At 43.5% G+C, this 12,638-nt stretch overlaps 1 long non-coding RNA gene across 1 annotated transcript in view; it reads left to right on the top strand.

The window, feature by feature from the left end:
- The window catches only part of LOC141993651 (uncharacterized), a 123,933-nt gene extending 115,012 nt beyond the window's left edge, over positions 1–8,921 (top strand). Inside the window, exons 2-3 of the long non-coding RNA XR_012640919.1 lie at positions 6,830–6,904; positions 8,850–8,921. This is a non-coding gene — a long non-coding RNA (uncharacterized LOC141993651). The remainder of the gene's footprint in view (positions 1–6,829; positions 6,905–8,849) is intronic.
- Positions 8,922–12,638: the final 3,717 nt, after the last annotated feature.

Below are 12,638 nucleotides of genomic sequence, written 5' to 3'. Positions count from 1 at the left end.
AGGTATTTTCTACAAACACTGATTAGAATTTGTTTCAGCCACACACACACCTCTATTGTGTGATCTGGCTTTTTCAGAGAAAGTGATTGAATTGAATCACTTGATTGTGGAAAACAAATTTTAAGCCTGCACATGAAAAGTATGGGTTATTTTATATGTGATGGGACACTGCTTCCCACAGCATGGGGAAGAGGTTTCCAAACCCCCTTGCCAGAGCCCTGGCACAGAGGTCAAGATGAAGCTAGACAGAGATCTGGGCACATCCTTCATAGTTAGGACCACACAAGCAATTATACTGTGTCACTTTGACAATAGGACACTAAACAAAACCCAGTCAGTAAATCTTACAGGAGCCTAGATTTTCTATGAGAGATGCCTCTGGCTCAGAGTGGAAACAGTTCTGAACTTCTTCATGAAGGATAACTTTAGAAAGACTAATCTTGCACCTCTTCTTAAACCATTCCCTCTCCTTGAGAGATCCAGATCATCAGGATCTTCATAAAATGATGATGAGTTATGCTTCTCCCAGCAGGGAACAGAAATGTGACAGGCTGACCAATCACCACTAATGGACACAGCTTGGATTTTGAGTACTGAGTATCAAATGCTGTTCACGATTAATCTATAGAATTAAAAAACATAGACTGCACAACAAATGCAAATGAATTGCTATTGGCCCCTGGACATTCCATAAGGCCAAAGAAGCTTAGTTCATCGATGGGAGTGAATTATTTGCTCAGCTCTTTCCATCTCTTTCTCTCTCCCTCATTATTTCTTCTCCCAAAGATCCAAAGCACATTCTACCAATGCCACCTCTGTAGCACTTTAGACCGACAAGTCTCTGAACTGCTGCTCATCTGGAAGTGAGAGCTCAAATCCTTATCAGTCTTATCACTCTTTAGACAGATATTTGGCTTCCTTCTCAGTTGGGAAAATTAGGGTCGGCTGATGCAAAGCATCACTGTGCATTTAGGCCCAGCCCCTTGAAGCTCAGATCAAGGGTGCCACCAATAGTGGGTGGTCTTTCGGGGAGCCAGGCAGAGGCACCAGTAAGGAGGGAAAAAAGGCAGGTAGGAGGACCCTGATGACAGATTGGCCATCTGGCAGGAATTTAGAAGCTGCCCCTGTACGGAGAGCCTTATGGATGGAGCTGCAATTATGAGCTGGCTGCTCCCTGGGGAGTGGAGAGAAGAGGTAGGCTGGTGCGGGTTTGTGTTGGGACTTGGAGAGACACTGGATCTGTGGCATGAGAAGTTTTCAGTGATACACACTTCTAGTGGGAGCTGTTTCCAACATGCCGTTAAGTGACCGCTCAGACCTGAAATGACAGGGAACATGGGGTTGTAGGGATATATGTCCTTGTTCCTTTTGTCAGGCTGGCAGTGGCAGGCCTTGTGACATGCAGCATGGCTGGGCGGCACTGGCAGTCCCCACAACCTACTATGGTTAAATCCCAGTTTGCTGAACTGGACAGGAAGCTAAATGCAAGAGCAGGCTAAGATTCAGCCAGGGCAGCAGCCAGATAAGGGGCGCAGGGAGCCTCCAGACTTCTTTTCTAAATGTTCCTTTTCGTTTGTCGGTGCTGGGGGTGGCGTAGGACTAACAGATGCAGCCGGGGTTTGCAGACGTGCACTGACAGAGCTGGGATGCCAAAGAAGCAGCCACTATGTCAGTGTGCCAAGCACAGAAAGCAGGATCCCTAACACCCCGCCGTGACATTGCCCATCTAATTACATTAAAATGTTGGCAGCGGCAGGAGCGGTTGCCATGGCGACGTCACTCTGGCCTCTGCTGCAGGAGGTCCCTGCGACGGGCGTTCCTAGGTTCCCCCCTTGCACTCCCACAAAGGCGGGGATTGCTCAGGAATGCAAAAGCAGGAGTCATTAGCAAATACATAAATAAAGCAAGGCAAATCAGATTAAAAATGGCGGCAGCGGCTGGCCGTCACCAGGTGTTGTACCCTATTGAATCCACAGGCGGCGTGGGACGAATAATCCTTGATGATCAGCTGCCATTTGTTCCTTGGGCTCTCATTCAGCACTGTGTTTTTTAACTAACAGTGGCCTCAGCACGTCCCCGGCAGGTACAGCTCACTAGAGCAGCAACCTCTTTCATGAAACCTCATCTTTCCCATCTCCGTTTGTGTCATAAATATAAAGGGGAGGGTAAACACCTTTAAAATCCCTCCTGGCCAGCAGAAAAATCCTTTCACCTGTAAAGGGTTAAGAAGCTAGGATAACCTCACTGGCACCTGACCACAATGACCAATGAGGAGACAAGATTCTTTCAAAAGCTGGGGGGAGGGAAAAAACAAAGCTCTCTCTGTCTGTCTGTGTGATGCTTTTGCCGGGGACAGAACAGGAATGGAGTCTTAGAACTTAGTAAAAGTAATCTAGCTAGATATGCATTAGATTATGATTTCTTTAAATGGCTGAGAAAATAAGCTGTGCTGAATAGAATGGATATTCCTGTCTGTGTGTCTTTTTGTAACTTAAGGTTTTGCCTAGAGGGATTCTCTATGTTTTGAATCTGATTACCCTGTAAGGTATTTACCATCCTGATTTTACAGAGCTGATTCTTTTTTACTGTTTCTTCCATTAAAATTCTTCTTTTCAAGAACTGAATGCTTCTTTCATTGTTCTTAAGATCCAAGGGTTTGGGTCTGTGTTCACCTATGCAAATTGGCGAGGATTTTTACCAAACCTTCCCCAGGAAATGGGGTGCAAGGATTAGGAGGATTTTGGGGGGAAAATTGTTTCTAAACGGGCTCTTTCCTAATAAAATAAACCCGGATAAAACGTTTGGTGGTGGCAGTGGAAGTCCAAGGGCAAAGGGTAAAATAGTTTGTACCTTGGGGAAGTTTTAACCTAAGCTGGTAAAAGTAAGCTTAGGAGGTTTTCATGCAGGTCCCCACATCTGTACCCTAGAGTTCAGAGTGGGGAAGGAACCTTGACAGTTTGTAAATCACGGCTAGTGCCTCGGTAGGAAACGTCCTGGGCTCACGTGCCCGTGGGAGATGCGCATCATCCCTTCAGTCCTCACTTAACAGATGCCATGTTTTCAACCAGATTGGCAATTTTATTCAAGTCTTCGTTAAAAATGTGTTCCTCCTTTGGCACCCAACAGTCCCCGTGCACTGCTCCAGTGGCAGGAAGGGGCTGCAAAGCTGGTGAAGAGGAATGGCTGCTGAGAAGAGGGTGTGATCAGAGTGCTAATGTGCTCTTGCAATCCCTGGCTGCTAGAACAACCGCTGGAGCCAGGAGACAACCAAGTGTAAGTTAGAGCAGCTCTGTGGGTGCTCTGCCTTATGATGGAGGTCACAGCACCTCCTGGCTGGTCCCAGGATCAAGAGTCATAAAAGTGAGGAGAAGTCACCTTTGCCTTCCCTATCAAGGCCCTGTATTGAGCACAGCTCAGCCAGAAGGAAGGATCTGGCCCACTGAATCTACCAGACCAGCCACTTTCTTAACACATGCGCACACGCATGCTCTCTCTCTCACTATAGAGCAAGACCTGAGTACAAAAGACATAATCATCGGTATCAGAACCTTCAGAGTGATGCTCTGTGAACAAGATGTACTGTTCTCTCTTCTGCTACCTGTTAAATGATGTTCCTATGTTTAATGATCTCTCTGTCTCTAATGTGAGTCAGATTTTCAACCTTGGGAACCTACTGTACATCAAGTACCCTGAATCCTCATTGCCCAGCAGCTGGAGTCACTGGGCTGGACAGGTGAGGAGGAGGGGACAGCATCCTCAACCACGCCCCCCTGCTGCAGAACTGCTTTGCCCCAATGGCTGACCTAATGCAGCCCTCAGTGCCGGCTGGGGGAATAGAGGGCACGCGCAACTGTGGATCTTTCCGTCCTTCCTCCAGTATGCTCCTGCGTCACACCCAGCTGCCTCTGTGAACTGCTGTTCAGGGAGACCCTTTGCAGAAGGGACCATGTGCTGCACAAGGGATGCTCGTTCCCCTAAGGCAAACCTATATCTTCTTGTAGCTGAGGTGCAGTGTGGTGGAGCTGCGGCAGCTGAGCAGAGCTGTCCTGAAGCATTGTACCTGAGCAGGGGAAACACATCCGGAATGGAATGGCACAGGGGGAGCGTGCTCAGTAGCTGCCTTTATTCTGCCCTCAAATGGTGCAATGAGTGCATCTCTGGCTGATACATTCCTCCTGCCAATAGCTGACCAGACTGATGTAGTAAATCAGGAACAGGAAGGTGCTTGCTCCAGATTAGCTTTTAAACAGAACTTCTGCCTATGTATCTATCTGTGCACTTATGCAGCCTCACCACAGTGTCTGAGTTTGTGTGCCCTGTTGGAGAAATGTGAGCCTATGTACTATTGTCTAGGGGCACGATCCTGTGAGATGTTGAGCCCCACAGACACTGGAAGTTGAGGGTATGTAGTACTTTGCATGATCAGACCGTACATCCTTAACCATAGATTTGTGGAAGCGAACACAAAAGAGATGAAGCAAATTCAGTTCAAAATTCAAGTGACCTTCAAGGACTCCCTGACCTCTCCTCCCCCCTCGCCCCCCCCGGAAAGGAGGGAGGAGTATTTGCCCTACCCTACCTGAAAGCTCAGTCATAACTTTGTCTTTTGTGTGTGTGCCTTAAAATACAGCCACAGCAATATTCTGTATTATCTGACAAACAGTACGTTCTTACCAGCTGGAATTTCCTCACCTACAGTCCAAACGCACATTCAGCTCTTGGTGCTGTCTTAATATAAATGAAAAACAATCCCTTTCAGAAGTGAGCTGTAACTTTTATTGTACACACCAAATCATCATTTCCCCTTTTCTCAATGTGAGAATTTGCGTGTGCCACTGTGTAATTTAGATGACTAAGATCACTTTGATGAAAGCTGCAACTGCTGTCAGCAGTGCCAGGATAAACAGCCACTTTTCAGCAGTGGAACCTTAACATGCAAGTTGTCATGCTGGGTCCAAACTTTTACCTTAAAATGGGCTGAATGTAGCAAAATCTTATTTTTTTTCAGTATGTCAAACTTCATGACCTGCTCTAACACACAAACCTTGGTATATGTAGCACATTTGCACCTGCACATTGAGGGCGAGATTGTAACTTTACAATCTGCTCTGAGTGAGGGGCAGTGGTCTGCCCCAGGAGCAGACCAGACAGTAAATTGTTAAGCAGGATGCATTGTAGAAGCCTCTATGGATGACGAGACAGACTGTTATTGTCAGGAGCAAAAGTTTATTCCAGATAATATTGAAAACATTCACGGGTCTCATCAGTCAAAAGTTCTGTCAGGTTTGTGACTTAGTCAGCTTGGACCTAACAAACAAAATAAAATGTCTTAGCTGCAATGATTCTATTGTAAAAAGTCTATTAGTGAAATGAAATTGCAGAGGTGGAAAAGAAATCCCTTGAATTGAACAGTGTAAAAGCAAATTAAATGGAGAGTCTTCAAAACAAAAAGGCCAGGAGAAGGGTCAGCCTGCCACAAAAGCTTAAAAATGCCCTCCTGCTATACAGTTACAAATTGTAGCTCTGCCACAGATGTCCTTTATGACTTTGGGCAAGTCACTTAGCCTTTCTGTGCCTCCATTCCCCATCTGTAAAATAGGGCTAATAGCACTGTTCTACCTTACAGGGAGGTTATGAGGATAAAAATGTTAAAGATTGGAAGGTTCTCAGATACTAGGGTGAGGGGGAGACCTGATAAGTTTCTACAATTAGAACTGGGCACTTTTTCCCCCCCAGAAAAATGTAGATTCAGGCCAAGTGAAACAATTTGTGAATTTGGGTCAGTTTCAGCAAATTGTTTTGGTCAAACTAAAAAAAAATCTGAAAAGTCAAAATTTTTTGTTTGGGAATTTTACCCATTTTTATCAAATAAAATTTTAAAAGAATTTTAACCACAAGTTAAATGGAATGTGTTTTGTCTCAGGCTGAATGAAATATTTTCTACTTTTTTGTTTCTCTGGAGATATTGCAAAACTTTTGTTTCAGGTCAACTCAAACTGAATATATTTATTTTTGATTCTTTGGTTCGACCACCCAACCGAAAAATCAGTTATTCCTACAGCTGTACCTATGGTAGAAAGTAGTTCCTCCGGTGAAACACAGATGCTGATTCTCAGGCAGCTGTGCAAACTAGGGGAGTTAGCACAAATCTGGGGCTGGAAGGATTCTCCAGTATGGCTACAGCTAGCAAGATAGACCTGCCCCAAGTTAGTCCCGCACTTAGATGGGTTTTAAGAAAAGACATTCCTGGGAATACTGTAGACAAGGAAACATCTGCTCCTCTGTTGCACCTCACCCTATCTCTTCCCATGCAGTACCGCAACTACATCTTGATCCTGTTCCTGTTGAAATCATTTGCAAAGCTCACATTGACTTCAGTGACAGTAGGATTAGGATCTTGTTTTGTTAAAATCTTTGGTCTATGTGGGCCAGTTGCTCTCCTTAGATCAGTGGTTTGTGGAACAGATAGTCCATGAGAGCTGGTTGGTCACATGGTGCTGGCTTTCTTGTTGTTTCCAGCTGCTCAATTGCATTCAGATGGTTAAAGATACATTAAATAGCATCCTAATGTAACTTTTCCCTGTAGGCCCCTGCTGTAGTTAACATAGCGATGTTATGTGAATTGCTAACAGTAGGAGTTGGTTTCCATCACTTGGAATGAGAGGGGGGGCTGTCTGTGCTACGGTCAATGCAAGAAGAGGTGTCCATGAGACAATCTCACTATTAAGTTCTCACATACACTGTGAACATGTCTGAGAAGCCCTCCCTGAGATGATCATACAGAGATGGAGACTTCTGGATACAGCCCCGTTTACATTTTGTTTTCCAGCTGGCTGATGTTGGGAGAGCTCTCAGTATAGAAAAGGACTAGTGCTCAGTGAGATGTGCTGAAGACCACCTCTTGGTAAATATCCCCCAAAAGTTTCCAGGACAAATTAAATGACACTAATCCTTTAAACTATAGTTAAAGACTATCTTGGTTTCAGTGTCCTCCCCCTCTTTTTTAACTGGTACCTTGCTGATCATTGCTAGCCATATGATGTGCAGAAACTACCTCTTTTATCCTTTCTTTCCTCTTCCTTCTCCATTTTACTTGTTCTTTCATTCCTGCTATTCAACTTGCTTTTTGTCTACCCCAGTTAAAAACAACTTAACAACAGAACATGTAACTAACAAGATCGTGTGCAACTTACAAAAAGACTCATTTGTTTGTGTCTTGTTCTCCATCCCCAGCAATTTAGCTGTGTCCTTTAGACTGTGAGTTCTCCATAGCAGGACAGCCTCTTGCTCTGGGTTCATATGGATATTGTTTTAGAATCATAGAATATCAGGGTTGGAAAGGACTCGGGAGGTCATCTAGTCCAACCCTCTGCTCAAAGCAGGACCAATCCCCAACTAAATCATCCCAGCCAGGGCTTTGTCATGCTGGGCCTTAAAAACCCTCTAAAGAAGGAGATTCTACCACCTCCCTAGGTAACCCTTTCCAGTGGATCACCACGCTCCTAGTATAATTTTTTTTCCTAATATCCAACCTAAACCTCCCACACTGCAACTTGAGACCATTGCTCCTTGTTCTGTCATCTGCCACCACTGAACAGTCCAGATCCATCCTCTTTGGAACCCCGCTTTCAGGTAGTTGAAAGAAGCTATCAAATCCCCCCTCACTCTTCTCTTCTGCAGACTAAACAATCCCAGTTCCCTCAGCCTCTCCTCGTACGTCATGTGTTCCAGTCCCCTAATCATTTTTGTTGCCCTCTGCTGGACACTTTCCAATTTTTCCACATCCTTTTTGTAGTGTGGGGCCCAAAACTGGACACAGTACTCCAGATGAGGCCTCACCAATGTCGAATAGAGGGGAATGATCATGTCCCTCGATCTGCTGGCAATGCTCCTATTATACAGCCCAAAATACCGTTAGCTTTCTTGGCAACAAGGGCACACTGTTGACTCATATCCAGCTTCTCGTCCACTGTAACCCCTAGGTCCTTTTCTGCAGAACTGCTGCCTAGCCATTCGGTCCCTAGTCTGTAGCGGTGCATGGGATTCTTCCATCCTAAGTGCAGGACTCTGCACTTGTCCCTGTTGAACCTCATCAGATTTCTTTTGGCCCAATCCTCTAATTTGTCTAGGTCCCTCTGTATCCTATCCCTACCCTCCAGCGTATCTACCACTCCTCCCAGTTTAGTGTCATCTGCAAACTTGCTGAGGGTGCAGTCCACGCCATCCTTCAGATCATTAATGAAGATATTGAACAAAACCGGCCCCAGGACCGACCCTTGGGGCACTCCGCTTGATACCAGCTGCCAACTAGACATGGAGCCATTGATCACTAGAGGTGACACTAGCCCTCCAATGGGGCCTTTGGAGGTTGCCATGATGTAAATGTTTATTAATAAAATTGATTAGGGCCAACTCGTACAGGCCTTAGGGAGTCAAAATCCCCGTTGATTTCAGTGAATTAGAAAACAAACAGATGTTCAAACTTTAATCCAGATCGCTTCAACCTGGCCCTGAAGTGACTACCCAAGAGACCAGCAAAAACTGGTCAGCTAAACAGAGTGGGATCCAAAATTCTGCCCTCATTGAAGTCAATGGAATTATTCCACACCTAAACAGATAGAAATGAGAGCAGAATTTGGCCGAGGCTCTTTAAAAGTAAAAGAAAACTTTTGTGAAAACCTTGGGGGAGAAATCCAGGTATGAGATTTTTGACTAAGGATTGGAAGATTTGGCCCTTGAGAGAGAGGGTTTCACTATATTCTTAATTAATGTTCTTCTTGTCCAAAGTTGAGCCTGATCTTGCAGTAGGAACATCCAAAACTATATTGTTATGTTCAATTTCTTCCCAGACGTGGCCAAAGGATAATCAGAGAAGATGACACTGGGATCATACGTGTTTTGGGAAGAAACAAGAAACCAAGGTAAGGTAACGTTATGTGGCTTCTAATATTGTAGAATAAATAGATGACCATTTTGTTTGAGGTGAAATGCAAAAACAGATAACTTTTTCACAGATCAAAAAAGCTTGAATTAATACCCCCCGGGATAACCAGGCTTACCCCTCCCCCCATCCCAATTGTCTTTGTTTCCTTTGTTTTTCAGGAAAAGATTGGAGACTCTGACTCATTCTTTGCTATTGTAACTCCATCTGAAATCTATGGAATTATGTTAGCAGACAAATATGAGTCTGCACATCTGCCAGATCCAGACAGGCTACTAAGCCTCTAATTCCTTGGGGGAAAGGCACAATTCCAGCACAGACACTAAGAGAACTAGCTTTAAAATTGACATTGACTGGGTCAGGGGGAGCAAGTGCTGCAATAATCAATATAGGAATGTAAAAATACTCAGTCCACGCCAAGTAATTGGTACCGTGCAGGACTTTTTAGAAAATGTCACTTCTTAAGCACAGTACTTCCAATGGGAATATTCTGCATTGGAGACATAGGTGTAGTTTGACTTCTATATTTGGGGGCGCGGCTCCAGTCAGTCCAATGGGGCCGTGTGTGTGTGTGTGGGGGCAAATTCCGTGTCTGCCTGAGGCTTGCAGTTTGGGGGGCAATGCCCCTTTGTCCCTCCAAACTACACCCATGGCTAGAGGATGTGGCAATGTTACCGCTGAATGTGCCACTTTTTAGAGAAAAGGGGCCCAACTCTGACCTTGCATACATAGGCACAATACCCACTGATGTCAGGAGGAGTTGGGACAGTGTATCTGTCTTCCTCCAGTGCTGGAGAGTCATGTGTCTGAACCCTCTGGGCCGACTTCTCATATCCTTCCTCGGGATGGATAGCACTTTTCTCCACAAGGAGTCCCGTTTACTTCAGTGGGATTATTTATGGGGCAACGTACTATTTAGCACAAGGAATGGTATCACAGTCTGGTCCTATCTAAGTAAACAGTAGCGGGAAGTAACAAGTTTCAAAGCAAGTGTAACTGGTGCTTACACTGGGTGGCTTCCTGACCCCTCTAGTGGCTGGATATGGTTTGCGTTAGCTGCTGCATTTGAGATAACAGACCCCACCCACTATTTTAGCCCTGGTAGAAATGTGCATAAGTTTAGATCCAGAGGTCCTAGGTTTGATACCTTCTGGCATCAATGCCCTCTTCCCCCAGGGGTGCTAAGTTACATAAGAACAAATCACACTGAGGTTAAGTACATTAAAAGCAAAATGGACGACAGGTTGATTAATACCAATATCATATTCTCTTGTAGCTGGCACTGTACATGAATAGGTAGGGAAGCTATGGGGTTAATATTATGAGCTACCCTAGTTATTAGCTGGGATTCAAGAAAAGATAAAAGAACAAGTCTGATCAATAAGAATCATTTCTACATCTGAGTAATTCAAAAAAATCAAAGTCAAATTTTGAAATAATGAGCTCATCAAAGATGGAACAATTCATATTTGCATATCTCTTTGTAGCATGGAGAATGTGTACAACAAGTGCATGAGCAATCATCATCACAGCTCATATTTTCTTACTAGGATTTATGTAAATCTAGAAATAATGTACAACTTATGAACAAATCCAGTAGATAAACAGAGGGAAATAAAAATCAGTAAAACTTAATTTTTCTGACTCAGACAAAGGATAGAACTTCATTAGACACATTCATTAGGACAATGTCATCTTTTTTATTTTTAATATGGAAATACCATTTAACTAAAGCTTAATGGATGGATAACATGAATGGTCATGTAGGTTTCTATTTAAAAAAAAAAGGGGGCATAATAATATTTCAAAAGGGATTTGCTTTGATTTCTACCAATAAATAAACCCATTTCACACACAAGAAGAGTGATTTTGTTTGAGAAAGTTTTCAATTTGTAGTTTAGTATGTTGCTATTTAAGTAGTTAAATGTACAGCACAAAGCATATGGAATTCTGCCTGCAGTGCAGTACGTCTCAAATGGTACCCTTCTTTGGCATGTAAGTGCTGATTGTGATGCCCATGTGAGAGCGTGGCTGTCAGTACGTAAGGTGAATTACTGTATTCAGCTGAAGCTTTGAAATAGTCCTACTTCTCTGGTATTATCACCGTTATCCAAAACTGGAAAAATATTTTCCCCAGTGATGCATTAGAAATGCAGAAAATGTTCATATCTTGCTTTCTGTGGCTGCTTAACAACAGCACAAACCTTTCTTCCTCCTGCAACCGCTGTACCAAAGCCAATTTAAAAATCATTTAGCAAATGAAAAGATCATTCTCATATGATAACAAAGGAAATGAAAGAAGCAGTACTCTTATCTCCACTTGCCCAGGAAAGGAAATGTAATATTTTAACCCAAGAGCAGAGCTGCACACTTGTATACAAAAATCAGTAAAGGATTTCATTTCATTAACAGCTTTGCTCTGGCCCTAAGATCATTCTATTTTTATTTACTCTTAACACTTACCAGATTGCTTTCATTTTACAAACTAGTACAAGGAAGAAAGGGTATTGTAGTATGTTTCCTTAACTGGGATCTATATTTGCCTTCATCTGAACGGGCGGCAGTGTGAAACACAATAACATTTTTCAAAGAAAAAATGAAAAGAAAACCCCTCTCTAAATGAGATTGAAATGGGATTTATTCTATTTTGAGGCAAAACATTTGTTTGATTAGAGAAGAAACATAACAGGAAAAAGACAGGCAGATTCTGCCAACTTTACTCTCTTTGAGAAGCACTTTACTTCATGAGTAGTGCCACTGAAAAATCAGTGGCAATGCTTCTATAGTACGGTATTACTCGGCATTGTAAGCGGTAGAACCTAGCCAAGAAAGAAGATTCCAAGGAGACAGAAGTCAAAGCAGACAGTTTAGTCATCTTAGTAGCTGTCACGCTTCTTCTCAGCACAGCTCTCCCCTCTTACTTAAATTCAGGTGCAAACGCAAACATTAGTTCAAAGGATCATCTTTTGCCTCACACCAGTCACTTCTTGCCAAGAATGCAGCAGGCCCATAGGGGCCTGGAGGCATGGCAAACAGAGACAGAGATGGCTTTATTATTGTTTGTGTCCACAGTGCCAAGAACCCTAGTTATGGACTAGTTTCAGAGTAACAGCCGTGTTAGTCTGTATTCGCAAAAAGAAAAGGAGTACTTGTGGCACCTTTAGAGACTAACCAATTTATTTGAGCATAAGCTTTTGTGAGCTACAGCTCACTTCATCGGATGCATACTGTGGAAAGTGTAGAAGATCTTTTTATACGCACAAAGCATGAAAAAATACCTCCTCCCACCCCACTCTTCTGCTGGCAATAGCTTATCTAAAGCGATCACTCTCCTTACAATGTGTATGATAATCAAGTTGGGCCATTTCCAGCACAAATCCAGGTTTTCCCCCCCCCCACACACAAACCCAGTTTCCTGTTGGTAATAGCTTATCTAAAGTGAAAGTGGGTTGTAAGGAGAGTGGTCACTGCCTTTAGATAAGCTATTACCATTCATTACCACTGAATGCATCTGATGAAGTGAGCTGTAGCTCACGAAAGCTTATGCTCAAATAAATTGGTTAGTCTCTAAGGCGCCACAAGTACTCCTTTTCTTTTTAGTAATAACAGTGGGAATATTGGTTTCGTTGTGGTCTAACTGAGTCAGTAAACTGCACCAGCGTGCTTTTAAACATCCAAATGCACATTCTACCACCAT

Source organism: Natator depressus, chromosome 9, assembly GCF_965152275.1.
Source record: "Natator depressus isolate rNatDep1 chromosome 9, rNatDep2.hap1, whole genome shotgun sequence".
In the NCBI taxonomy this organism is placed as follows: Eukaryota; Metazoa; Chordata; order Testudines; family Cheloniidae; genus Natator; species Natator depressus.
This window is presented reverse-complemented; position numbering and strand designations above follow the sequence as displayed.